This window comes from Clupea harengus, chromosome 6 (assembly GCF_900700415.2).
Source record: "Clupea harengus chromosome 6, Ch_v2.0.2, whole genome shotgun sequence".
Classification (NCBI taxonomy): domain Eukaryota; kingdom Metazoa; phylum Chordata; class Actinopteri; order Clupeiformes; family Clupeidae; genus Clupea; species Clupea harengus.
In genome coordinates this window covers 23,880,572-23,906,809 of record NC_045157.1, presented here as the reverse complement: position 1 = coordinate 23,906,809, position 26,238 = coordinate 23,880,572, and the positions used below count along the sequence as shown (strand labels likewise).

General features: G+C 40.3%; 1 long non-coding RNA gene across 1 annotated transcript; it reads right to left on the bottom strand.

The window, feature by feature from the left end:
- Positions 1–3,682: 3,682 nt before the first annotated feature.
- Positions 3,683–24,668, bottom strand: LOC116220818. Its single transcript, XR_004163896.2, has 5 exons — positions 24,112–24,668; positions 23,051–23,400; positions 21,311–21,390; positions 15,970–16,075; positions 3,683–5,033 (listed from the first exon to the last, which is right to left on the bottom strand). It is a non-coding gene; the product is annotated as an uncharacterized LOC116220818 (long non-coding RNA).
- Positions 24,669–26,238: the final 1,570 nt, after the last annotated feature.

The following is a 26,238-nucleotide window of genomic DNA, read 5'->3' as shown; positions in this document are numbered from 1 at the left end:
ACACACACACACACACACACACACACACACACACACACACACACACACACACACACACACAGAGTCAACCTTCAAATGGCTTTCAGACAAATAGAACCTCAGCTTCAGTAACTGAAATTAAGTTTTCTGAGAAATTATTATTTTGACCAAATATTAGTATATCAAACATCAAAAAAGCAACATCAGAAGGTAAACCAATTCATAAGTCACTAGTGTACATTTTCCCCCCATCATGAACTGCCAAGTTGACCAAACCCTGATGTGTCACGGGTCAGACTTGCAGAAAAAACATGCTAAGAATAAGAGAGAATTTTACTTTGTAACTTTATCATAACTATTTGAATCTTGGATAGAATATGTTATTGTATGCTGGTCTCTTGAAGGAAAATGACAATTATAATATAATGGCACATAGTTCATCACTAAAATGTGAGAGAGGTTCAAGAAATGTATCCATACAAATTCTACTCACTGAATAGCTGTCTTATAAAAAATACCACATATAATGACTGCTGGAATTTTTGTGGTTTGAAATGAAATCACTGCCTACAGGTCCAGTGGAGAAAGAAGAAAACTACACAAATGATAGACGTCAATAGAGAGTATTACAGATTTGGCAGCCAGCCTTTGGCTTTCTTGAGGTTACTGCTCTCCACACCATGCTGACTGAAGTTCCTCCGCTTCATATATGTCAGTGGGCTTTACGTTAAGTGATCTGGAAGCTTAGCAAAAGAAACTCAAGTCACCTGCCAAGTTTTCATCTGATTTGAAGAACAATTTTCATTCTTTAGGAGCTTTGGTCATGCTGGCCCATTCCAAAAGTACTTTTATTACCCTGCACACAATGGCTAAAATTGTCTTAGAGGTTTGAGAGTGGTGTGGCTCTGTCTGTAAATTATCAGCAAATGATGATAAAGTGTTTTCTTTTGAAATTACAGACATAGAGCCAAAACCAAGAAATGTCTAGCCTGAATATTAATAAGAGCATGAATAATGTCTTTCAGATTCAGATCAAACTTCAGTGACATTTGAGTTTGTGTCTTCCTGTGTGTTTGTTTGATTATGCACGTCGAAGCTCTGGGGTTGGAGGGTTAGACATTCCTTGAAAACGAAAATGAAATATATAATTCCTTGAAAAAGAATATATAATTTTCATATGATGTCCTGTCTCTAAAACAGATACATATACAGATAGATATTCTCAAATCTTTCACCACAGCTTCATTGCCCATGAACCTCATTCGGGATGAGAAAAAAAAGCCATCTACTAACATAATCTGTTCATAAAGTGCCCAGAGACCTATGTTCACCATATATCCATCATGGAGTTACGTACATGGCTGACTTAAAGGTGGAGTTCGAGATTCCAATCTAATAACTTTTCGTCAAAATTCAGCAAATTGCCCCTCACGGTCCTCTAGCTGTCCACTCTGTGTGTGCACTACAGAAACTCTGCTGTTCATACACAGTCCTGGCTCTGGTAAACAAACAAAGTGGCTCAGGCAGAGCCATACACTATTCCAGCCAATCAACACTTTCTTCACGAGTACGGAAGGGAAGTGTGCAATTGATTGGCTGTTGAGCTCAAATATCAACAACCTTTCACCAGGTTCATGGACTGTTCCTGTAGCAAAGTACATTTCACTACATTATTGATTTTTTTGTGTACATCTGTTGGTGTAACCTACTGTATAACTTATATCTCAAATGTTGACTTGACTCTATTCTGTAACTGAAAATAAATGCATCTTGCAACAACAAATGCAACATGGTTTTGTTGCAATGGATACATCATTGGATAATGAAAAGGAAGAAATGATTAAATGACTAACTGAAGGATTATAAGGATTACCAAGAGCTTTAAAAATGAAACCACATATATAATATTGGGTATAATGGTTCCAAAGTATGTTATAATACTGCATTAAACTACAAAAAGGTGTACTTAGTTGAATATATATCACTTCATTTCACTTCAGCATTTGTGACAAAAACTGCAGGAGGGAAATCTTTATTTCTATATTAAATCTATATTTTAGATAAAAATATATTCAAAACACAGCAAAAGTGTCAGTAAAACGTGTTTAATTTACTTTTTCTTGATGCTAAGGCACACTATACAATGGAAGTAAAGAGCAGTGGCAGCTCATGGTTAAGTTGTTCTCCCATCACTTGTCTTAATGTGAAGCATTTGAAGCCGGCCTTTGGCCACACTGGGACTTCAACGACCCAGCAGGATGGGGATAAGAAAGGAAGAGCTTTGAAAATCACAGCACATTAAAAACAAATCTACTGAGGGAGCCACCGGCTTAGGAGGACAAGGATGATTAAAGGGTCAACGGTCTTCTGACAGGTGGCCTCTACCTGATGCCACTCACCCCAGCCCCCAAGCAGGGAGGGAGGATTCAGTCTGATTTTACAGAAGACATCACTCACACCCACAGTGGTGACGAGCACAGTCGAGTGCAACAAAACAGTCAAAAACTGACATTAAGCGGATCTGTGCATCTTGAGCTTCAATAACCCCTACACTTTTAATCGGTTTTCAAAATGTGTTGTGTCCCAAAACAGATTGCAACTCCCTAAGAAATTGAACATTATGCACTTAAACTGAAAATCCTCCGGATCAAAGTCGCTTGGAATTCTGTAGCAGGGGACGCAAAATAATGAGGCTATGGTGAGATCATGGAGGGTACTGCAAAGCAGCAACTGTACTCTACATTTCCTTAAGGCATCAGAGTCTTCAGCCCATCAGGACTCTCTCCCTCTCTGACTGTAAAGCCAAACATAAAACCTAGCCATACACAACAGTGACTACAGAGTTTTATTTTTATTTTGCAACTGTACCCAAGTTAAAGAATATAGACACATTTATAACATGTACCATCTTAATAAAAAAAGTGGGGAAAAGAAACAATGTTTTTTTATTTTGTAGAGATGCTGTACAAACACAGTTTAATTAACTTCTGTGTCTTGGCCAAGATTGTTCCCTGGGTTGAAATGCTAAATTAGTGTCATGAAAAACTGAAATGTAATTCCATGTTGAGCTTTTTGCCTCAGGTTAGCCGCAAGACTGAATAGAATACTGTATGTCTGCTCCATTAATATTTGTCTTTCCTGTTCTTTTTCTCTTGTTCTCTGTCTCTCTCTCTCTGTTCTCTGTCTCTTTCTCATGTCACCAGTGCCCCTAAGCAATCCCTCAAGCCAATGCCTCGCTTTATCAACCAGCGGATTTAACAAGACAGCTCTTTTCATGCTTGCTGGCTCCTTGAGCGGTAATGGATTTTCTCAATGAGACTCTCTTTTCTTTTCTACAGGTTTCACACTTTTTTCATGAGGGGCCTCCGGGCTCCTCTCCAGGATGGATCCTCTGCCATTGACTTTGATTTCCTCAGGTAAGTGATCCGTCGCTCCAGGCCCGATGCACACCGGCTAAAATCTGGCCTCTCGCAGCGTCCCTGTGCCTGATATTGTACACTCTAATGCAAAGTGAAGTAGCACGTCTAAATAGCCTGTCAATTTTTCCCCCCCTCTCCGTCTCTTTGGGTTTCCAAAAATCCCCAGCTGGGACTCATTTCCAGTGCACTGGGGAACGCAAACGATACAGCGATATTAAGGGGCATTAAACTACTTGATGACATTTTGGTCACACTGATGAAGACTGGCACTTGCTTTTGGTTGGTGGGGGTGGGAAGGGTTGGACAGACAGACAGTGAGACTGGCATGTGTGACGTGATTTCCTCTGGCCGGAGAGGGAGAAAAACCCTCTCGAATAAACTTCCCCCTGTTCTGCTGTCCACCGAAACCACGTCCATTTTGGTGGTGGACGGCTGGCTGAGCCGTGCAGGCTTTTATGATGTTTCTCAGCGTTGCCGCGTCTGCTAGAAGTCTTAGGCAGGAGTCTGCTCTCGATTCTCTCCCTTCCTTTCTCAACATTTGAATCCTGATGAAGTCCCGTTTGCCTCTGAGCTGAAGCTGATCCCAGTCGCGGCGGTTACATTAATTGTTAATGACAAAGGCAACCTTCACTCTGTGTGGTTTCCTGCCCACAGTTGGATCACTTACAGAGCCCCCTTTCTCCTGATAGGAAATGCAATCGGAGACGTGTGAAAACAGAGCATGTATTGTCGTTTAATTGGCTCTCTCTCTCTCTGTCGCTCATCCCTGGCCCTGGCGCGTGTGCTCCAGTGTGTCTGTTTCACAACAGGAAAGAGTAAACCTGGGCTCAAATCATAGGGAATTCATCAAATATGGTTCCCGAAGTTGTGTCTTTCAAGCCCTGTTTCCTTGCCATATGATCCCTATAAACCAAATCACTGCTGGCTCACTTACAGGCCGACAGGCGCCTGGGGCAAGCACATAATGAAAGCCAAATGCAAGTGACAATACAGCGAGCACTCGCAGACTATAATAGAAAAAAACTCAACTCATTCTCTCACAGAAAAGGATTCTTGTTTGTGTACTTTCAGAAATACATGTATTTTGTCAACCTAGAAATGTTAAATTGAAGGCTTTGCAGGTGTCAGTTTTCAGAATTGCACATTTTAAAGTTGAAATATCACAAATAAATTACATTGAGCCTCATGATGGTTTATTTTTTTTTCAGAACTGGCCAACAAAGAAAAGGCATCTTCCTGATTTTGAGGAAAAAAATCTCTTTTGAAAATACCTATAATTGCTGTCTAAACATTTCGGTATCAATCAGAGAGACTGACAAAAAGTGCACATATGGTTTCAATGGAGGGGAACCATAGAGCTTCAGTTCACATTCCATCAGTCTTAATGAAGGCGCTGTCAGGAAATGTAGTCTTTTCAACAAAGTTCAGCCTGCCAAACGGGGACTGTGTGTCACAATTCACAAGTTGAAAAAGACACACCGACATATCTGCTGAGTATTTTCTTGGGGTTGGGGGAAAAAAATGAAACATATCGCCAGTTTTCTGGAGACAGATTGATGCCCTTCCTATGTCTTTAAGAGAGGCTCTTGGGCAGCTCTTGGCATCAGTTTCTCCCTGTCGGTCTGTCCTGGTTTCCTGAGATGAAAGAAAGAAGCCCAGACACTCAGTTTCACAAGGCTTGTTAAAAGGGTTTAATTATTGTGTATTGCATCCTGCATTTCAGCTTCCTCGTCTCTCTCTGTTAGTAATGGACAAAATGACATAGGGAGTCACAGGAGCAAAAAAATGCAAATTAGGGCTGCCATGCAGATGATACCGCCATCAACCCGTTTAATGAAATATAAATCTTACAAAGTGCTCCACGATTAAAACCATGCTTAGCATTGTTAAAGAGTATATTTGTCATTTCCACTTCCAAAGTCAATCTGACTGGTGGCATCAGTAGGATCAGTCCTTTTTTAATCAGCAATAAAGCACTTTTCATATGTCATTAGTCAAACGGGTCGTTAATAATGGTTATTATTAGATGAACGCATCCTTTAACCTTCCTGAAAGCTAGGGTGTCATGGCAACATACCACATCTATGTTAATGAATGTCTTTTTAAATCAAAGTCGTGTGGTGGTGTTCAGAGGCTCACTCCTGCCTGGGGCTTAAAAGAACTCAACCCAGTTATTTAGTTCTAATAGTTCTTATCTTCTCTGACACTGCACACAGGTGAGTCGCCAATGATCAATGGCAGGGATGGCAAACTTCAAATAGTTCAGCTACTGTACTTTTCCTCATCTTCATGCAAATATATGGGTGAAAAATAAAAACTGACTTCTAGAGGGTGAATATATTTTCCTTGTGAATCTACAATATGTGTCTTCCTGGCAGATTGATTGCCTTTTGATAAACTCACTATAGGATGCAGCACTGGTTTTGATATAAACCCTGCAGAATTGCTGGCAGATGGAAGACATCCCTTTGGGCTGAACCAGAGACGAAGAGGGGAAGCAGAGGGTTTACACTAAGTAGCAGAACAATGCTGCGATGGCTGGAACTTGGTTAAGGGGTTCATGACATTCAATTAATAAACCTGCCAAAACCTGAGTATTTCTGCCAAGATTTTTTGAATATTTGGCACAGCCTAGACCAGACTTTAAGACACTCCTGTCTTTTTTAAACAGAGACCCTTTTGACCTCATAGTTGCCACTTGGTTTTACTTTCAGACTGATTAACCCAACAAAATGGTGATTGACTTGAAGGGATTTAATTATCACCAGACTCTGCAATAATTTCAGATTGAAAGAATTGATAATTATATCCTTCGTAATACTGGGACCATCATACGTTTCTGGTTAATATACTGGCCTAACTCCCCAAATGTTTTCAGCCACAACTGAAATAAAGATAAATCTATTTGGCAAATTGAGACAATTTCCAGGCCAACATCCTGTAATTGTTTCCTTATTTGACCAGGCAGCTAAAAGCCATAATAATGAAGAGCCACCATAAAACTTTAAAAGGCTATTTTCAGGCAAAATCTAACTCCACCCACTGGATAAGACCGATTTTGATATGGAATGATTTGCAAGTACCCTTGCCAAACCTTTGTCTGCTTTCTTGCCTGACAAAACATTTCCTTTCACTGAAAAACAAAACAATGTTTCAGAATGTAAAATGGGTGACCTGATAAACGGCCTTAGATTAACTAAATGGTTCTGAGAGATTAATCTAGGCAAAAGAGTCAAACGTGTCAAGATAAAGTGAATGATCGCATACCTTAGCTTTTCTTTTTATAAAACAACAGGCTACCCTCTATGACAGTTTCCTGTTCAGTTATGTGTAATCATTGTAGAGGCTCCACTAAATATGAAGTGTCCTCTTTACAATGTACTTATGGAAATAATAAGTCATATTACGTGCTTCTCATGTACATAAATATTACTACAGTAATCTCATGTACAGTGCGTTTTATTACATTGTCATGGACAGTCCATATTATTACATTATATAAGGAGACTAATAAAGAGCTGCTACCCCTTCACAGACTCACAGAGCTTGTTTTGTGCAAGATGTCTTACTATTGGGAAATGCAATGGCATTGCAAAAATGATTTCAGAGCTAAAGACTCTGAAAGAGAATGGGATTTGGGACAAGATAGATGCCACAGAAAGCAGAGAGAAACTGAAGAAAGTTGCCAATAACTTTGTTGCTGCTTTGCTAAAGTTGCATGGTAAAGCTAATAATGAATGACTGCAAAAACTTCCCTTGTACATACTAAATGTATGAACTAAGAACTGTGGAGAACACACTTTAACTCGTAGTCTCTGTAGCAAAGAGTTTTTATGAGCAAACCCAAAAACAGTAAAACCTTTAGAAATGGCTATTGTGGTATGTGATAAATCTATTCATGGCCATTAACATTCTTCACTCTGAAGTGTGACACTTATAATCAGGACAATAACTTCCTGTGTAGATACCTGTGTTACGTTTTCTCTTATATGAGTGTGAAACAATGTATGTGTTTATGTCTATTTATGAATGTGTGAATGGTCAGACCACCACCCTCTGACTATTAATACTGTACCTGTGTTTTGTTGTAAATCTTGCAGGCGTACACTGCATACATCAGTAAGTTGCAGCTGTTTATACACTGATCAAAACATATGGCCTTACCATTTACCTCGCAAACCCAATTGGTGTTTCAGGTGACCTTCTCAAACACATAATACATGAATGGATATTTATGGAATATAAATGTAAAAAATATGAGAGACATGGATAAAAAAGGCTATGTACTGTATATGCAATCATTGCATGCTACGGTAAAATAGACATTGCTTATGATAAACCTCAACACAGAATGTATCATCTGTAAACACCAACAACTACATCTACATTTTTTCTGGTTTAAACGTTTTCACAACCTTATCAGCAAATATTTCACTGGTCGGTGAATAAAAACTGCATTATAATCATACTGTTTAAAGCTGACCTAAAATTAAGATGACTTGCACTGTGTTCGCTTGTGCTCTTTTTTTCTTATTCCCGAGACTTCCCTTTTATGGATACAAGGTTGACACTGATGTACTGAAATATATTCTCTACAAAGCCAGAGAGTCTTTTAAGTTCTAACATAAGAGTTCTAAGAAGCCATCATTATTGTTTCAACAGCATGTCTTCATTAACTACAAACTCTATAGGAAAGATCTATCTAAAAAAAAAAATGCAAACATGCCCTTCCATTGGTATGGGGTAGCATAACACTAAAAAAAAAAATCAAAATATGCTATTGATGCCCAGGAGAAAATGTTTTCATATTTTTCTATACATATTAGTTGTTTTTGAGTAATAATAATACAGCAAAAGTTCACAAATCACAAATCTGCTTGGACGTCAGTATCTGCCAGCATGTCTTCCAACCACTATACAACCACTGTTGTATAAGTAGGCCTATTATTAATTCTGGATTACATAAAATAAACCCTCACTTCACAGCTGGGAATCAGATTGGATTGCTCCCTCTCTCATCAGCATGAACCATCAGCTATCCTCCAAGCCCCTGCTAAAAACTTTGCTTTCAATTTGGCTGGAACTTTTATTTTGAAAGCCACAGGCAAGAATAACACACATCAATGGGAAGGCGTGAGGGCAAGGCACACTTCACAGTAATGATAACATTGACGGTGGACAGATAATCTAAAACTAACACAAGGGACTAATACCAGGCATTACACAGCATACCACACAGACGAAATGATAGACAATCTCGTACACTTTGACTAGATACAAAAGGCATACACAAAGGATACACAATCTGACTGCTACACCACAAACAACACAACATCTGATGCATGCTGGGAGACTATGCAACAGTCTCTCATCTCGAAGTTTCGTTAGCCCATCCCCAACACGCTACACAGCGCCCTTTTTGGGCAAGGTAGTTTGAATTAGGTTTACATAGGTCATGTTGAGGCATCAGACTGGTTTATTGTCTTTGATAATGTGGAATTTGCTATTGATTGCTTATTGATGCAGATCCCAGCCTTAAACACACATTTATTATTATTTGTTATGGACTTCATTTTTGTTATTAACCCTGTGCTGGACCGGTGTAGTGCTCGAACTATTGCGCCCTCTTCCATGACCCAGCATGGGTATGTTAATCCCTGGAGATTTAACCAACTAGAGAATATTCATTATTTTCCCACGTGCACCATACATTTTTGTTGATGGTTCTCTACTACCAAGGGTCAGAAACTCTGAATATATACCCATTGTCATTTCAGATCGTGCTCCCTTGGTCCTTGATATAATCCTGTCCTCACACCATACAAACCACCCCCCTTGGAGACATTACCTTTTAATTCTATCCGATCCAGCCTTTTGCAAACTAATTTCTACGTCCATTGAAAATGTCTTGATTATAAACAAGACAGATAGCACATCCTACTCTTTATTATGGAAGGCTCTAAAAGCTTATCTAAGAAGTCAGATTATTTCACAAGCTTCACATCAAAATAAAACTAGGAAAGGTAGATGGGGGGAATTTTTCAGTCTCAATCAATCGATCAACTCCTATTACAAGTATGGTGACAAAGCCAGTCACCTTTTGGCACTCCAGTGTCGCAACCTATTCCTCAGATGAAGAGCTCCTCCGGAGCGTTAATAATAGACCCGGTAGAGATCAATTCCATTTTTAAATCTTACTACTCTTCACTTTATATGTCTGAGGTTCCGGGAAATTCTGATAACATGATGCAATTCCTTGACCACTTGGATATCCCCACAATTGAGTCCACATTAGCTGAGCAAATTGATGCTCCTCGGAACTTACGACTTGAGATGAGATTGTATGCTCTATTAAATCATTACAGTTAGGCAAAGGCCCTGGCCCTGATGGGTTTCTCCCCAAATTCTATTAGAAATTTCATGTCAAATTAACCCCATTGCTTCTATTTGTGGTATTAAAGTAAACCCCCCCTTCTACTAAAAGACACATTTGTGTAATTCCTATAGGCCCCTGAGTGTTCTCAATGCTGATCTGAAGGTTTTGGCAAAGCTATCGACAGCTCACATAAAGTGTGTTCTGCCCTGCATAATATCTGACGAGCAGACTGGTTCTGACATCATAGGCCGGCAGTCATTTTTCAATATTCAAATCCTTTTAAATATATTTTATTCCAAAAACATAAATAAATTCCCTGAAGTAGTAATCTGATTGGATGCCGAGAAGGCTTTCAAAAGAGTTGAATGAGAGTATCTTTCTGAGAAAGTTTGGCTTTGGAGATATGCTCATATCCTGGATACGACTCTTGCACATGTCACCTTTAGCATCTATCATCAACAATAATATTAGATCTGACTATTTCACATTGTCTCGTGGAACTTGCTAGGGTTGTCCACTTTATCCTTTGAATTTTGCAGTAGCCTTAGAGCCTCTCTCAATATCGCTGAGATCCTTGCCTTAATGTTTAGGGATAACTCGTATGGGAATTGAGCACAGGCTTGCCTTATATGCTGGTAACTTGCTTTTGTACGTCACTGAGAGGGCTCTCTTTGTCGACTTTTTATGTATTAATACTGGGCAGTGAACATCCAGAAGTTGTTGTTCTCAAGGCAAGGTCTTGCATGTCTTCTTCTCTTTCTGCTGTTCTACTTCCATTTCAATATTTCCTTCTTCCTACACAGACAACCTAGTCAACTGTGCTTCTTTAATAGTATGGTACCAATTCAGACGTCATTTCAAGTTAGGCCTCTCAGATATTTTTGAAGTCAAATTGGAAACATGCTCTCTGCTTGCAATTGTTGGTGTATCACCTGATCCACACCATCTTAATAGACACACACTGATGTTGTTGCCTCCGTTTGCAAGGCGCAGGATCCTACTTGACCAGACATCGCCACAGCCCCCTTCTACATCTCTGTGGTTTAAGGACATCATATTCTTTTTGAATCTAAAGAAAGTCAAGTTCACTCTTCAAGGTAGTACTAATATATTTTTCAAATACTGTAAACCTTTAATTGAGTATACAATACTTATGTTGTTTTGTCCTTACTAAGTCTGTCTTGTTATTTATTCATATTTGCTTAAGAAGGGCTGAGGGGTAAAGAAAACTGTTAATACTAATTCATTCTTATATCGATTCTTGTACTCTCTTCTACCCCTACTATCAATAACAAAAAAAATTCTTTGATACAGTCCATGATTAACTTTTGGTTTCACTAAAGGTTGTTAATATTTGTGCTCAACAGCCAATCAAATTACACCCCTCCCTTCCGTGCCCCTTAGGCCTTGTGTTGATTGGCTGGGATTGTTGCCAATAGGTTACGTCCGTCACTCAATATTCTGTCTCACTACATCAATGGTAACTTTGAAGGTAAACTTTGAGATTTGGGAAATTTCCCCCTTTGATTTCTATGAATGCCTTTGATGCTGTTACCTGAATTGACCATAAATTCACTTGTACTGCTTTCACAATTAAACTCCAAATACTCTCATACAGGACTCATGTTTCCTCCCTGACATTTCTGACTTCTTTACCTAATAATAAGGACTATTTTCATGAATTACCTGACATGTTATGTCACCATTTTAAGGTTGTCAGCTATAGCTAGACAGGATTTTGGGAGTGTGACACCAACCGCCTTGAATGGATATACGTCTGCCGTCTTGAAATGATAATTCTTTTCTGTCTTTTCTTATTTTATCTTTTTTTTTATCTAGTTTTTTCGTAATCATTATGAGATTCCCTTTAGTTTTAATTTTATATTTAGTTTGGAATAATTGTTTAATTACTATTAAAATGTCATCTAGTCTTCGTATTTAGTTTCAGTTTAAGATAATTACCCTACGTCCCAGGCAGGGTTCCTGGGCGGACCAGCTAAATGGTGGACCCTGTGTGGAGACCCTGCCGAGGTCGGTAGCGTAGGCACCCAGGCTCTATCTCTAACCCTAGTGGTGGTCAACCAGCTTGTCCCTGGCATCATCAGCAAAGATCTGACGGCCAATCCGGTGCTGCAGCACTCTCTTGTCAGTGAGAATATGCAGGGCTTTGCCTTTTAGGGCAAAGGCGTACTGGACCCCCGTCTCCTCTGCCGACCACACGTCAGGTTCCGGTGGAGTGGCGGTGCTGGGTTCCCCATGCTCCCTTTATGGCCTGGGTGGGGAACGCTGGCTCTGTCTGTGAGCCCGGGATGGGGACACAACCATGGTTAGCCTCATCGAGGCTCTTGGAATATAAACCTTTGGCTGTGACCCCTCCCACTGTAGCCGTGCAATGAGCTCCTCAATCTTCTCCAACATCGTCATTTACAGCACTTCTGACACCAGTGTAGCGACTTTAGGTTCTTGTGATTTGGCTGGAAGACTTTTATTTTGAAAGCCACCAGCAGGAAAAACACATATCAATGTGAAGAGAAGAGGGCCGGGAATACTTCACAGAAGGATGACATTGACGGTGGACAGATAAAACTAGCACAACGGACTATCCCCGATATTACACAGCACACAGACAAAGTGATAAACAATCACACACACTTCCGACTAGACACAAAAAGGGATGCCCTTCCGTCCACACTAAAACGCTGTTATCCAACACCGGAAACATTTGGAAAAAGGTGCAAAAACAATAGCGTGGACGGAGAAAGTTTTTACATAAATACAATTTTCAGATTTACCCAGCCTAGTGTGGATGTAGCCATAACAGAAAGACATTTGCATTTGTCGCAGATAGAATCTAACTTTCAGTGGGTCAACCTGCATGGCACTGATGGACTAATACCCTCCCACCCAAGAGTTAGGTCATTGTGGACTTAGATCCTTTCAGCTAGATCTGTACCTTCAAAACATACCCTCCAACAAATTCAACAACAACAACAGGCATGTTTGTGGATGGGAAAGCCAGTAGGAGTAGACTCCGATGATGACAACCGTTCCAGTGGAAGACTGAGCGATTATCACTCAAACCACACACCATTACTGCATACCCTCAGCTGTGGAAGTCACATTAAAGACTGAGCAAAGCTATGGAAGACTTGCATTACTGTTGAGTGGACAACCTGAGAATGTATAAAACCAGCCATAATACAAAACAGATTGCATTCAAACATTCTACTTGAACAGAGAACCTGAGATTCAGAAAGGAAAGAAAAAAAGAAGATCTAATCTGATCTCACCAGATTTTTAGTGCTGCAAATTTGCAAATGATCTGATTTAGACATAGATATACATTTTAATTCTGCCTCTGTTTCCTAAAGACTGGTCATCCTTTCACATCAGACATCAGATGAGTTTTGCAGACATGAGCATGAGAAGCCTAAGCATATATTCAGTGGAAAACCACAATGGACATGGCTGCCAATTCTTGAAATGAAACATACTTAACTAAAAAGCCAATAAAACGACAAATTATTTTTTCTAAAGTAATCTAAAAATCTGATTTCAAATTTTTTATGTCTGGGCTCTCCACGTCTACCTTCAATTACATATCCAGAGCATGCAGCAATGCATTTTACAGTATTTCAGAATGGCCATAATCCTGTGAAATGCTCAGCACTACACTTACATTTATTATATCCGCCAAGTTTCTGGGGGCCTTTTTTTTCTTAAGCTGACAGGGCAGGTTTTATGATTATTGTTAATATTTTATAGTTCGTTTCGCCACACTGTCAATGGTAATATATGATCACTCTCTTGATCTGGTAAGTGTTTAGGACCCCTATGACTTACTGTGATGTCCGATTAAAAATGAACTTCTCATGGCTATTTTTGCTCTCACTGACTCTGCGTAAAGGGAATTTACTCAACCAGGATAAAATCCACAGACTCTCACAAAAAACGTGTTGCTAATGTTAATGTTAACTTCATCTAATAACCCCTCACGTCAGAAAAGCCAATTACTTTAACCAACTGGTTATTAGAAGCCAATGTCGACACGTTCCGTCCAATATCCTAAACCATGCCTGATTTGCACAGCATGAAGGTAATAATCATATATTGATCACCACAAAGAATTCTGCATTTCTACAATGCAAGGCAGCAATTTATATCTTGCATTGGGGACTGAGTCAATACCCTCACCGAGAAGAAGTCGTCATACGATACAATCTCAACTAGACAATTAGTGCATGTGTGGAGCCGACATTAATGAGATGGATTCAAATCACAGAGGATCGGAAGCGGGTGGGGAATCAAAAGCTTCGACACCCTGGGTTGAGGGTAACTAAGAGGCCTGGCTGTTTTCATATGTGGTTCAATTGCATTTGAGAGACAAAACTGAGGCATAACACCTCAGTAATTAGTGCTGGTCTGAGTTCTGTCCCTTTGGCCCTGCTCTGGGCCAAAACAGGATTCCAACAAAGCCATTATTTGCAAATTAGCCTGGATCTGCACAATTACCTGACCAAGGTTACCAGCATGTAATCAGAGGAGTATATTAGAGCAAATGAAAATAGTTACTCACACACACATACACCTGAGGACATAAAGGCAGCCACACACACATACACTCCTTCAAGGCTGAAAATTAAAAGGGGGCATGTTTACTATTCATTTATTAATTGTGTTTTATATAAATTACTTTCACATTACAATACAATTTCTACACAGCAAATTAATTGAATGCTATTTTTTCATATTCAAGAAATCCCATTTAGTAGGGTTATGTTATATTTTAATATTAGAATAATTGGATGTGATTCATGGATGTAATGCCACATATAAATAGCACATCTAAATGACACATTAAGAAATAACTTTACACATGTGTACTTAGAAGAACTACACAAAACACGCCAAAATTCTGTGTTGATACCTCCCCGTCATTGTTGTGTTTCAATTCACACACAAAAAAAGCCGTTGGCATTTCCTCTAATGCAATATTGATGGCGCACCTCCTCCTGGTTGTAACAAAGGCTTTTAATAAAACAGTAGTCTCTTGTAGTTAAAGAGGCATGTTTGCAGTATTAGCTCGCCTCACTACAGAGTATTAATGAATGGAGGCACGCCAGTCGAGCAGTCATCTGCCTTAGCACCCCCTTTGATGCTTCTTCGCTCAGAAAGCTTTTGACTAAATGTTTGAAGTGTCTGCCCATGTAATAATGATTTATAATTCTCTTGAACTAATGCTAAATTTGCTAGTAAAAATAATTTTTGAAATAAAAATAAATTGTGCCCAGAGGGTCAGGCTCGGTTTCAAAAGAAGATCACCCAAGAGCAGCAAATGTTTTAATAAGCCACCAGCTCCAGAATGGTGAGACGTTCAGGAGCAGAATGAGGAATTTCAAAGTACATCTAATTAACATCAGTTTATTAGTGTGTCAATCTTTTCAGCGGGAATCTGAGGCAAGGAGGGCAGGGAAGAGAGACAGAAATGAAGAGATGGAGATTTGCACAGACCATCTGGCAGACTGCTGGACACCGCCAATGTCATACGTCCTGTACTTCTAATCTAATCTCTTTTTTTTTCTTAAAACGAATTTGCTCTATCTACACATTTCCAGCATGTTATTATACCACTGATCACAAAATAAATCTAATGCGTGGCACAGATTTTAGGCTTTGCACAAAAAAAAAGAAATAATTAAAATCAGAAAATATCTTCCAGATTTTTCCCCATCTCCTATTATTCCTAGAGGAACAAGTAGATAAATATTTAATATCACATGCACCAGTGTGATTGTGTTGTGATTATTGAAATCCAAACGGCTTGCTCAAATTAAATTTTTGTATGGAATATGTATTTAATATGTCAAATTTGCAAAGGGGAAAAAATAATGACTCTTGCAGCGGTATGTTTTAATTTCATATCTCATTTTCATCATTCCAAGTCTGCTCCTCTGCAGATCCCACCTCACCATCAGCAGTCAGGGAGCTCAGTGCTAAGCACAGTGATAGGCTGTGCCAGCGAGCTGTCAGTGAAATATGCGTCTGTCTTTTTTTTTTCTGTGTGGTGTTCCCTACCTGCAATGCAGTCGTATGTCTTCCTGAACAGGAGCAGCTGTTGCTAAGACGCAGGCCTGTCCGCTGCAGTGCAGCAGGTAAAGCAGCTGTTTCACCCTTTGACCTCGCGCAAACACTCACCCCAACAAAGACCACTCTGCGATCTGTCACCATGCATCAGCCCATGCAATGCCATGCGAGAAATCACTGTCACGCCAACTGCTTCGGTCTGATTTTTGGCCCGCACCTGCCAGAAATGTGGACACACGTCATTATAGCATTCAGCAACATCTTATTCTAATACAGTATACAAGGCCAGAGCTTTACATTTAAATTCATTTTAGCCCAAGCATACTGTATTTCACCATGTGTTACCCCACAGGCAACCCTACATTCAGCCCAGTCCCAGCCGATCGTATCTCTCCATGAAAGAAACATGTAAGCACAGTATCTAAATCTGTCAGCCACCCCAACCCCCTACTTACCCTGTTATTTAAAACTAATACAATTTAACTAAAATGTCATTGCTGAATGATTTAACATTGCACATTTTTGAGTTGTGAAACATTGTATATTATCATGACGGCAAATTTGTTTTGTTTTTTTAACACCCCCAACCCCCCTCCCCTGGGTCCCTAGGCGGCTTTTCCTTAGAGCACACTCGTGTTTACAGCTAAGTCCCACTGCCATTTACATAAATATATTCCCTGGGCCAATGGGGAGCCGGTAACAAAGTGACTGCATCCAGGAGGTAGTAGACTATAATCTCCCCTCAGATAGGTGGCAATCCTTTGCACTTGTCTGCGCCTCCACTTTCATGTTAAATTCATGGCTTTGGATTGTGCTGTAGCCAACACTCTAGTGTATCGTATTCGCCGTGTCTGATGTCTTACTGCAGCGCAATCCCAAAACATACACAGTTTCATTTGTGCGAGTGTGTGTGTATATGGGAGAGAGAGGAAGACAGAAAAGAAAGGGAGAGCGCATCTAGGGAGTGTGGATGGGGAGTCCCTTTAAAATTACAATACCCACCCCATCACTCAACTACCTTTCCCCTCTGTTTTCAAACCTTACGCAAACACAGGTCAAGACCATGTCTCCATTTGTCTTTCTGCGAGAGCTGGGGGTCCCCTAAGCAAACACTGTCTGTTTAATTCAAGTGATTATCAAAGACTAATAAGATCAAGTGGGTCTCTGTAATGAATATATTACAGACACACAAGGGCTAAACAGGCAGGCAGGGAAAAAAAAGGAATGAATGATTTCTCTGTGGATGGGCAGAATGCTAATATGGGGACCAGATGCTGAGCCCTGTAATATTCAACGCCTCTGCTGTCCAGGCTGACTCCACAGTCCTGACCTAACATGGCTCACCTTGTGTCGATTTTACGCAGAGCGTGTTCGTGGTTTACACTGGAAACGCCATCCACATCTCCTACCCTCCCTCTAATGCCTTCATTTCGTGAGCCAAGCGTCAACCTCACACTACAAATATCAATACTAGAATCTGAAAAACAGCCCCTTAACGTCTCCATCACTCTGAAGTGTGCCACCAAACACTCACTATTAAAGAAACCGATTTAGAGAAACATTGAAATCTAAGATGTATTCAGTTTTCTCTACTTACCAGTGATAATTCATCAGACTCCATTGGAAATGTATTGAGTTCGTGAAAAATGTATGAATTACTAATTAATGAGGCATTCTGAGCACATTTACATATTCATAAAGGTGTGGTTGAGTAATTGACATATGCATGAGAGAACTGAGTGATGGCTTTGAGATAATAACACATGCCTACATAGGAACCTTTATTTTGCTAAATTCTTCAAAAAAGCAGAGGGAGTCGGGATGCTTTTAAATATCCATTACGTATTCATTCTTCCCAAAAGAAATGCAGTCAAATGCTTTGAGAGATAAATACACGGAGGAGATGCAATGATGTGAAACAGTATGTAAAATTACATTTTGTGAAATATTGTCCCGTGTGGATTTTTCAAAAGTTCATTTAGCAAACCAATGTGCCCAACAACCATGCTTGGAAATTCTCAACATGTGGGTGAGTTTTGTGCAATAACAAATGAAATGAGCATAACTAAACTGATACACTGATAAAGCCTGGCAAATACACACATATTCATAAGCAGTCGTGCACACACCACACACCAATACAGATTCTCTACTCTCCTAATTTATTTGAAAAATGGAAAATGTATTTATTCCAACAACTGTGTGACTTCCAGTTTGGCAACTACGTCGAGTCCCCCAACACCAAAAAGACCACCATCTAAAACATCTCAAAACAGAGGTTCATTTGCAGTAACACTGTCCTTGCCATCACTTCCCCTTTAAAATCAGGCCAGTCCAAAAGTGGCTGTTTATTGTGGTGGTTTTCCTGATAGCTGCTGAAAGGATCTGATTAATAGCATCCCACTGAGGCATGAGGTCAGCCTTTTGGAAGCTGGTTTGTGATGGGGCAGGTCCAAGAGGGTTTGGCCAGCGCCAGGGTGTGTGTCACTCCGAAAAACGTCTTTCCATTGTTAACAGGCTCCTCATAAAAGCCCCTGTGAAGACTGACCCAAATATGCTGCATTAGAAAAGCACAAACAACATTCAGATGGTTCCTAGGCTTTCCTTACAGCTATGTACTGGCGAATGACAAGTTCAACAAAAACATGTTGAGTTTTTCACCCGGCCCCATTGTGTTCCCACATTAACTCCAAGCTGGGCCCTTTGAGCCTGTCCAGAGCTGTGTCTGGACTCCTCTGTCTGGAGATGGCTCTGTCAGCAGGCTTGGCCTCGTCCGCACACCACACAGTCTCCTTCACTCTTCTTTTCAGCTTCACCCTTTCTCCCCCCTCTTCTCTGTTTCTTGGCTTCCAGACACAATACGCTGAACGATTGATGGGGCGAGGGGAAAGTTAAACAATTAAAGATGGCCTTGTGAGCCAACTGGTTTGGGTTTTCTGCTCCACGCCGAGCCAGAGGCTTTGTGTTCTTAGGCCATTGTTTTGATAGAAAATGAAAGATCTCATTTCCAAAGCACAAGGACTCTGAACTCCTTGTCCGCGAACAATCCTAGCAAGGTCCCTGAATAAAGCCGAGGCCAGCATACACAAGGATAGCAGTAAACCAAAAGAGATAATGGTTTCTTACAGCAAATTCTAAATGAGCTCAGAAAAAGAAGGAAAACCTTAAGCATGGTAGATCACTTAAATCTACCCTTCAATACTCACAAATGTGAGCCCTTAGCAATAGGAGGCTGAATCCCAAATTGCAATATTTCCAAATACCAGAGGCCCTTATCAATCAGGCACCACTTGATAGCTATCATATATAGAGGGAGCTAAATGGGAGAGAGGGGTGAGGTTACTGTCTCATGAATCAGCTACCGCTTTACTATCCAGAAGTTAGAGTTTAACCTTGCAGGACTTTTGGAAGGCACCTCTGAGTCTCAGAGAAGAGTTTTGGCAGAGGAACAAGGAGCCTGGTGGGTCTGCCTATCTCGGGGAGCTGGTACTCCGCACTAATCTATTTTAAACCATCTGTGAAATTAGCAAGATTTCTTAAGTCCTTCACCTCCAAGGTGTTCTAGGTCTGGACCACCTTTGCCTATATAGGCACGTCAAATGGCCCGGTATCACAACCAATTCAGAGATGTCATAAAACATGTCTGCTATTGTAGTGACATTTTATCCTTAAATAGAGGCCAAAATGTGAGAAATGTGCACAAAAAAAAAATCCTATTCCAAACCTTCCTCCAGTTGCTCCCTGAGGTGAAACATATGGTTACTTACAAACAGGTCAATGTAGACATTCTTAAGGAGAGATATTCATTTGGAAGAAATTCACTATTTTGCACACACTTCCTGGCTACTGCAACTCATAACTTACACAAAGGACAAAAAATAAAATGAAAATATGAACAGATCAAACTGAAATCCCCACACAAAAGTGCAGCGCTTCAGCCAAACTCTGTACAATAAAGTCATGAGTTGAGTTTAATGAGAAAATCAGATAAAGAGCAGATGCGTTGGGGGAGAGACGAGACTGGTAGGCTGATTCACTGGACTCAGTGGCATAAGCCCTGTGCTCAGGAGGAGACCTGCAGGCTCCAAACAGTAAAATATTCTTTCAGATGAGCCCCCTTGTGTTTAGTCATCTGTGCCGTGCAGCAGCAGACCTGCCTGGTCTGCAAGGCAGCACGATATTAATTACTGTTTGCAGCCCAAACACCTACATCTTTGAACTAACACTGTGGCAGTTCATCCAAACAAGGCACTTAAAGGCTGCAACATCACTCTTCATACTTCACCAGACCCCCAGTTCGTCTCATTCCCCATATGGCCAGGGAGGACAAGTACTGTGCGGCATATCAGAGAGGGAATGTTGGCTCAGAGGGTTAAATAGCCAAATTAATTATTGCATTAAAGAATTATTGTCTCTTACACAAAAATGAAAATGTCAGAAGGCCAGTGATCATGTCTGTTTGAGCAAGCACACAAGCATAACGCACAACAGCACAGGCAGGAACACACAAAAGCCAGGGCTCTTTTACTCTGAGCCAATGATTTGTAATGCAAGCTTTGTGAATTACAATAAGATTTACTGTACAGCAGTATATGCCTAATTTTCCATCTATGGCAGGGCGCTTCAGCCTGAGAGAGCTGACACAGGCGACTATTACACACACACACAGTTAAAATGTGGTTTTTACGCATGCACTGGGGGAAAGGAGCTTACAGTGCGTCCTGGCAGGAGACATAATATGATTGATGAAGAGAACAAAAGACACACAGAAATGGTTTTCCAAAATGTTTTTAAATGACTTCTGTTCCAGAACGTTCTTTCCTTTTTTTCCCCAGCAGCCCATGAAGAGCTGCATTAAGGCAGAAAGTGAAGCCTGACTCCAGTTGGAGGACTACTGTGAAGTCTTGCAGGCATAGAGTAGCAGATGTGACACACGTAGGAGAGCTAACTTACACGGAGATGAGCAACTTGACAGGTAAGCTACTGTTGTTGACACCCTTCGTGAGTGTCAAAAGCACCTTTCACTTTTTTCTTTAATTTCTACAACCTTCCAGAGGCACTAAAACCCACACAGATCCTGGATCAGAGCAGTGAAAGGTAGTTATAGCAATGATGCAAAAGACAACTGAAAACTTGTGATCTGAAGGGCTCAAACTCCATCTGAGTTGATCTTACTGCCTCTGATATTTTCAGACTGCAGCCGAACAGTCAAACTGGGGAGGATATTCTCTGCCATCTCTTTAACGGTGATGGGTTCTGCTGTAGCCAACTGTAAGTATTTCCGTAAAACACCATGACCCGAAATCAACCAAATCTGCAGATCGTGTCATTCTGTTAATTTCCCTTTCAAACAATAAAAACAAAGAAAAAGTGTCATAAAATGTGAAAATGGCAAGCTACTGAGACCTCTCCCACAGATAAAGTTGCATAGACTCTGGTGCATATTACTCACAGCTGGCAGCACAATGGGATCTGGTCAGTTTCCCATTCACTGGATATCCATGATGTCAGTCATAGGAGTGGATTCGCACTCTAGAAGTCAGACAATAAAGATGGTTTTCTCAATGTGCCAGAAGATCCCGGTAAGCATTTACAGCAAGCACATTTAGTGTCATTTTCAATTTAGTCATATTTTCAATCTTTTAATGATACCCAAATCAGTCATTAATTTCAGTTGCCAAACTTTTTTGCAGGCTGACTGTGTGCCCATGCTCCTTATATACCTTAATGAGATGGTTCTAGCTCAGTGTTTTTGGAATATTATAATGTCAGATGTTACTGTATCTAGAATTATAATGTAATCTAGACGGTATGAAGAGGACCAACTAATTTGGGTGTGTGTAAAAAGGTTACTGAGCGTGTGTGTGCTCTGTATGAAAAACAAGTCAATACAATTTCAATGACAGCATCATGTGCCTTACTAAATAAAAGCATGACAGATGGCGGCACTAGTCTGTAGCAAATAGGCCTACAAGCTGTAAAATAAATTAAAAGTTACTACAAGTATTTCACATATAAAGCCAAACACACATGGATAGATAGGGAACTTTAGCCTGCATGTGGAAACTGACATCAAAGAACTATCAACAATGAAGGCCGACTGTTGCGCCGCTTCACGTAGCAAACAAGTTGCACTTTAACACACCGTAAAGACTACAACCAACGACCTACTAGCACATACCTTTTGCACCTGCATTAGAGGGAATAACTCTCCATACCAGCAGGAGGCGGTAGTCTGTTTTAGTCATTCAAAAAGGGAAACCGGAAGACCTTGGACTGTAGATGTACAAACCGTAAACAAAGCAGTGTTTGCTTACCTCCGTTTCACCACTCTCGCTCACCACAGACAGTTTTGTAATATAGTTATTTCTAATCGAGAATATGTCTGATAAGAAGTTGCAAATGGTGCTGACATTGTCAGCCTTTTTTATTTTGGTTGTGGAAGAAGAGGCGGAGGCAAAAAATAAGGAGAAACCGCACCAAATTGCTGAAATCAGGGATACTACATCGACATGCTCAAGGGACTTTATCTGTGTCGAGATAAATTAAACCTTTGATTTAAAACAAATTCGCTCAGCTCTTTCCTGTTCAGTTCCATGTTCAAGGAACTTATCAGTCGAATCATCTGAACAGCCAATCAGAGTGATCTCGCTCACTATCATGTTCCACTGCAACATGCTTAATCGTCCAAAAAAAATGGCAATGGTGCAAGACACATCGCAAAAACTAGGGCCACATGGTGTTTCATGGACTTTAAGATTCAGTCTGTGATTCGGATTTGGTTTTGCCAAAGGTTGTTAATATTTTAGCTCAACAGCCAATTAAATCCAAGGTAGCAAATACCTTTGGACCGGATCCGCATGAAAGTCTTTAGATCTGTCTGTAGGTCACACACAGTTTCAGACTACAGGCCAGATAGAGGTTTTAGCTTTAGCTTTAGCAGTAGAAATTATTGGAATGGAACACAATTTAAATTGTGGGGGTGCACTCTGTACAATGCTGGCCATTTTTGTCTACCTGAGAGATAAGGCTGAGATGAAGCTATTCTGTCATTTTGTTGGGTTATTTCAAAAGTGCTGAATAGTTTGTGCAATCCAGCTGCAGGGATAGTAGTTGGATTTGTGTTTTTGTGCGGCGATCAGGCAACCCCATCTCTTCCACACTACATGTAACAGTCTGATAACTTTTTTACCTGCACTATGACAACTGTCCATGGAATTGTCCATCAAATTGCAGAGGGAATTCTCAGCATTCAGAAACAGGCAGTGCACCTTCCCTCTGATGATGAGCTTGAGGCTGGAGGCAGGGTTCTCCCATCTGTCAGGTACTCCTGCCTTATGCCATGTATCTTCCGATATATATGGCAACAAACAAGGTGTCCTGTCCACTCAACGTAACGATAGTCCATCCATGACCAGAAAGACCTCTTCTTAAATATCTTCAGTGGTCTGCCTGGCTCTATCCATGATGTCCAGGTTGACAGGTTGAACTAAGAATATGTGCAGAAGCTGTATCAACCACTTGGCTGGTACCTGGAAGACCCTTGAGTGAAAGAAAACAAAAACATATGTATGTTTGACAATGCATATGTGCTAATGGAAATTAAGCATGCACATAATGACAAGATGTGGGCCCTACTACTCGTGAGATCTTTGGTCCTTCCTAAATAGGTAGGTTATGCTAAAAACTATGATTGTGTCTGTACACAGGTAAACAGGTGAAGTGAACACTGTACCAGTAGTTTTTGTCCTGCTGTGCCTACCCTGCACAACATGTGCTTTTTGAATAGTGATAAGGAGCCATCAGACCCAAATAAGTTATAATTGAAATATATTGAACAGTTAAGGTTTCCAAATCATCAGAACAACTGCAAGGTTTTTTCTCGGCTTCAGTTCAGTGCTACATATCCCAAAGCTTGACAGTTGACAGTTAACCTACTAGGAACACTTCTCCCACATTAATTCTCTTCAGTTCTGCATTTTGTAAAAGTTGTCCAAATAATGTCACAATGTAGCTAGCTGTTGTTGCCACTTTGAAAGATAACTAAATGGCGACAACTACCGAGAAAACTCCCTAACGTTGTCCCATACAACTGAATGGCTGAACTTAGCCTATTAACTTGCTAGCTATCAATAAGGCAATTTGATCTGTTACAAACGAACAACACACAATTATGACCAACATGTATCAAACATATCTCTACAACATTTTAGTGAAAACATATAACATGACAATTATGCTACAAATACTTACATTTCATTTTCACTGCTGGGGCTGGAGTTGCCAGAAACCACTGCTATTGTCCGCCATGTTTTTTTTAATTACCGCGAAGCTTCATAGGAAGTGAACTTGGGCTGTTTTGAAAATCCACTAAAATTTAATTTAGGCTACATTCAAAGCATTCAAAGCACACAACTAAACAAATAATTAAACACTGATGTATATTTAGAAGGATAGGATGGAAGGCTACGGCGTTATTCTAGTAAGTACATCTCCTAAGTAGTCTGAAAGTGCTCTTTGGTAAAAAAAATATATATATCAAAAGATAGCTTTACATTAGGATTTGCAGCATTCAAATACCGGTAATCATGAAATGACAATAGTTCTTGTTCTGTACCCCTCCACCAGATAATTATGTAATCTATGTATCGTGCCCACCAGATAATTGTATCTCTAAACCTATTGCAATGATGGAACACAAAGTCCTCTTCCCATTCCCTTTATCTAAAGTCTGTTAGCAATGTCATCATACTGGATTTATCACTGATATTTTCTAACTGTTTGTGTTTTTGTTTTCTGGTTGATGTTTTTAGACTGTGCACTTCTCAGCTGTTTGGTTACGCCGCCCACTCCAGCTGAAGCATATCAGAGGCTAATTGCTGGAGTAGGATATAGCCTATGGACTGTGACACTGAATGTTTGCCCTTGCCCTGATGAAGGCCTGATCCTAGGCCTAAACATGTTGGCAAGTGTTTTTAAGAGTTCTAATATGAACTAGCATTTTGATTAAATGTGCCTTGGTCTGACCATATTCTTGAAAACTGATTTCTGGGGGTAGTATACTTAATCTGAATTTACTAAACATCCAGTGAAGAATTAGTGACAATTAGTGTATTTAAATTACACTTAAGTACACTGATGTACTACTAGGGTTGCCACCTGTGTCTGACAAAAAACCTGGACATATCGATGACACGACATACCACGACCCACCTGCATGAACAAAAATGTCCCTTAGACATCCGACCAACGCGACAGAATTGTCTTTTGTGCAGATTGTATGCACTGAATATTTTAAACATCAAGTATTTTCATGAGAGGAAACAGCTTCCCTGATTCCTTAGATACTGGTGTGTGCATTGCTTGTGCTTGACTTCTCTACCTCTCGGCTAAACACATGAGTAGAGGGATGACATTAGAGTTGCCTTTAACATACTTTGGCATCACATAGCCTCTTATAGGCTACTTAATGCATCTGTCAGATAGACCTTCTGGATGTAATCATTTTCTTACCTGGTCTTCCATTTATATTTTGTGTTTCCCTTTGCTGCAACTATCAGTGACCTCTATCAGTGACCTCACAGTGTTGTTAAGGATATGACACTCGCAATTGCCCTTCACAATGAGTGGGTTAGCTGCTCTGAGTTTCTGAAAGACATTGTTGTGCCACCCATAATTAACTGATGCATTATCTGCACCATATGCACTGATTTGGTTGATTGAAAGTCCATTGCTCTCAGGAATAGTCACTATTTGTTTAAATATGGCTTCACTAGATTCGTCAGGGTCATCATCAATTCTAACAAGCCATAGGCTACTTGACACCTTTGGAGGCACTGAAATACTGGACCCTGTAGGGAAACAATTTTGTATGGCAAGAGTTGGACAAACTAAAAAGTAGTGCGGTCTCTGGTTTGTCTGGTAACTTGAACACGATTCTGAGTTTTTTTTGTTTTAGCATGGCCATCCAAAGCAGATATCCCTTAATGCTTAACGAGAATCTTAACTGAGCATAGGGAACATGTAGCAGAAAGTGGATCGCCTGGGGTGGGTATTAACTATTTGGAGTAATTTTCGTTTTTCATCCAGTTATTATTAAAACAAGTGTTACGTTTCATTTTCTTTTTAACTGGCCTGTCAGTCCCAGTAGTGCCATCCTCGTCCTCGGTCTCCCCTCCCATGTCAACGTTGTTTCTATTCAGAAGAACCTAGTTACAGTAACTTGCAGCAAGCGATTCAACTTCATCTTTCACACGCCCTCCGTTGAATTGCGAGATAGGCTACGCTACGTCACACCCCTAGTGGCCGTGCATTCTGCGCACGAGAGAGAGATTGAGCACAATGAGATACAGCGCATATTTTGAGTGTATGGACGCGCAG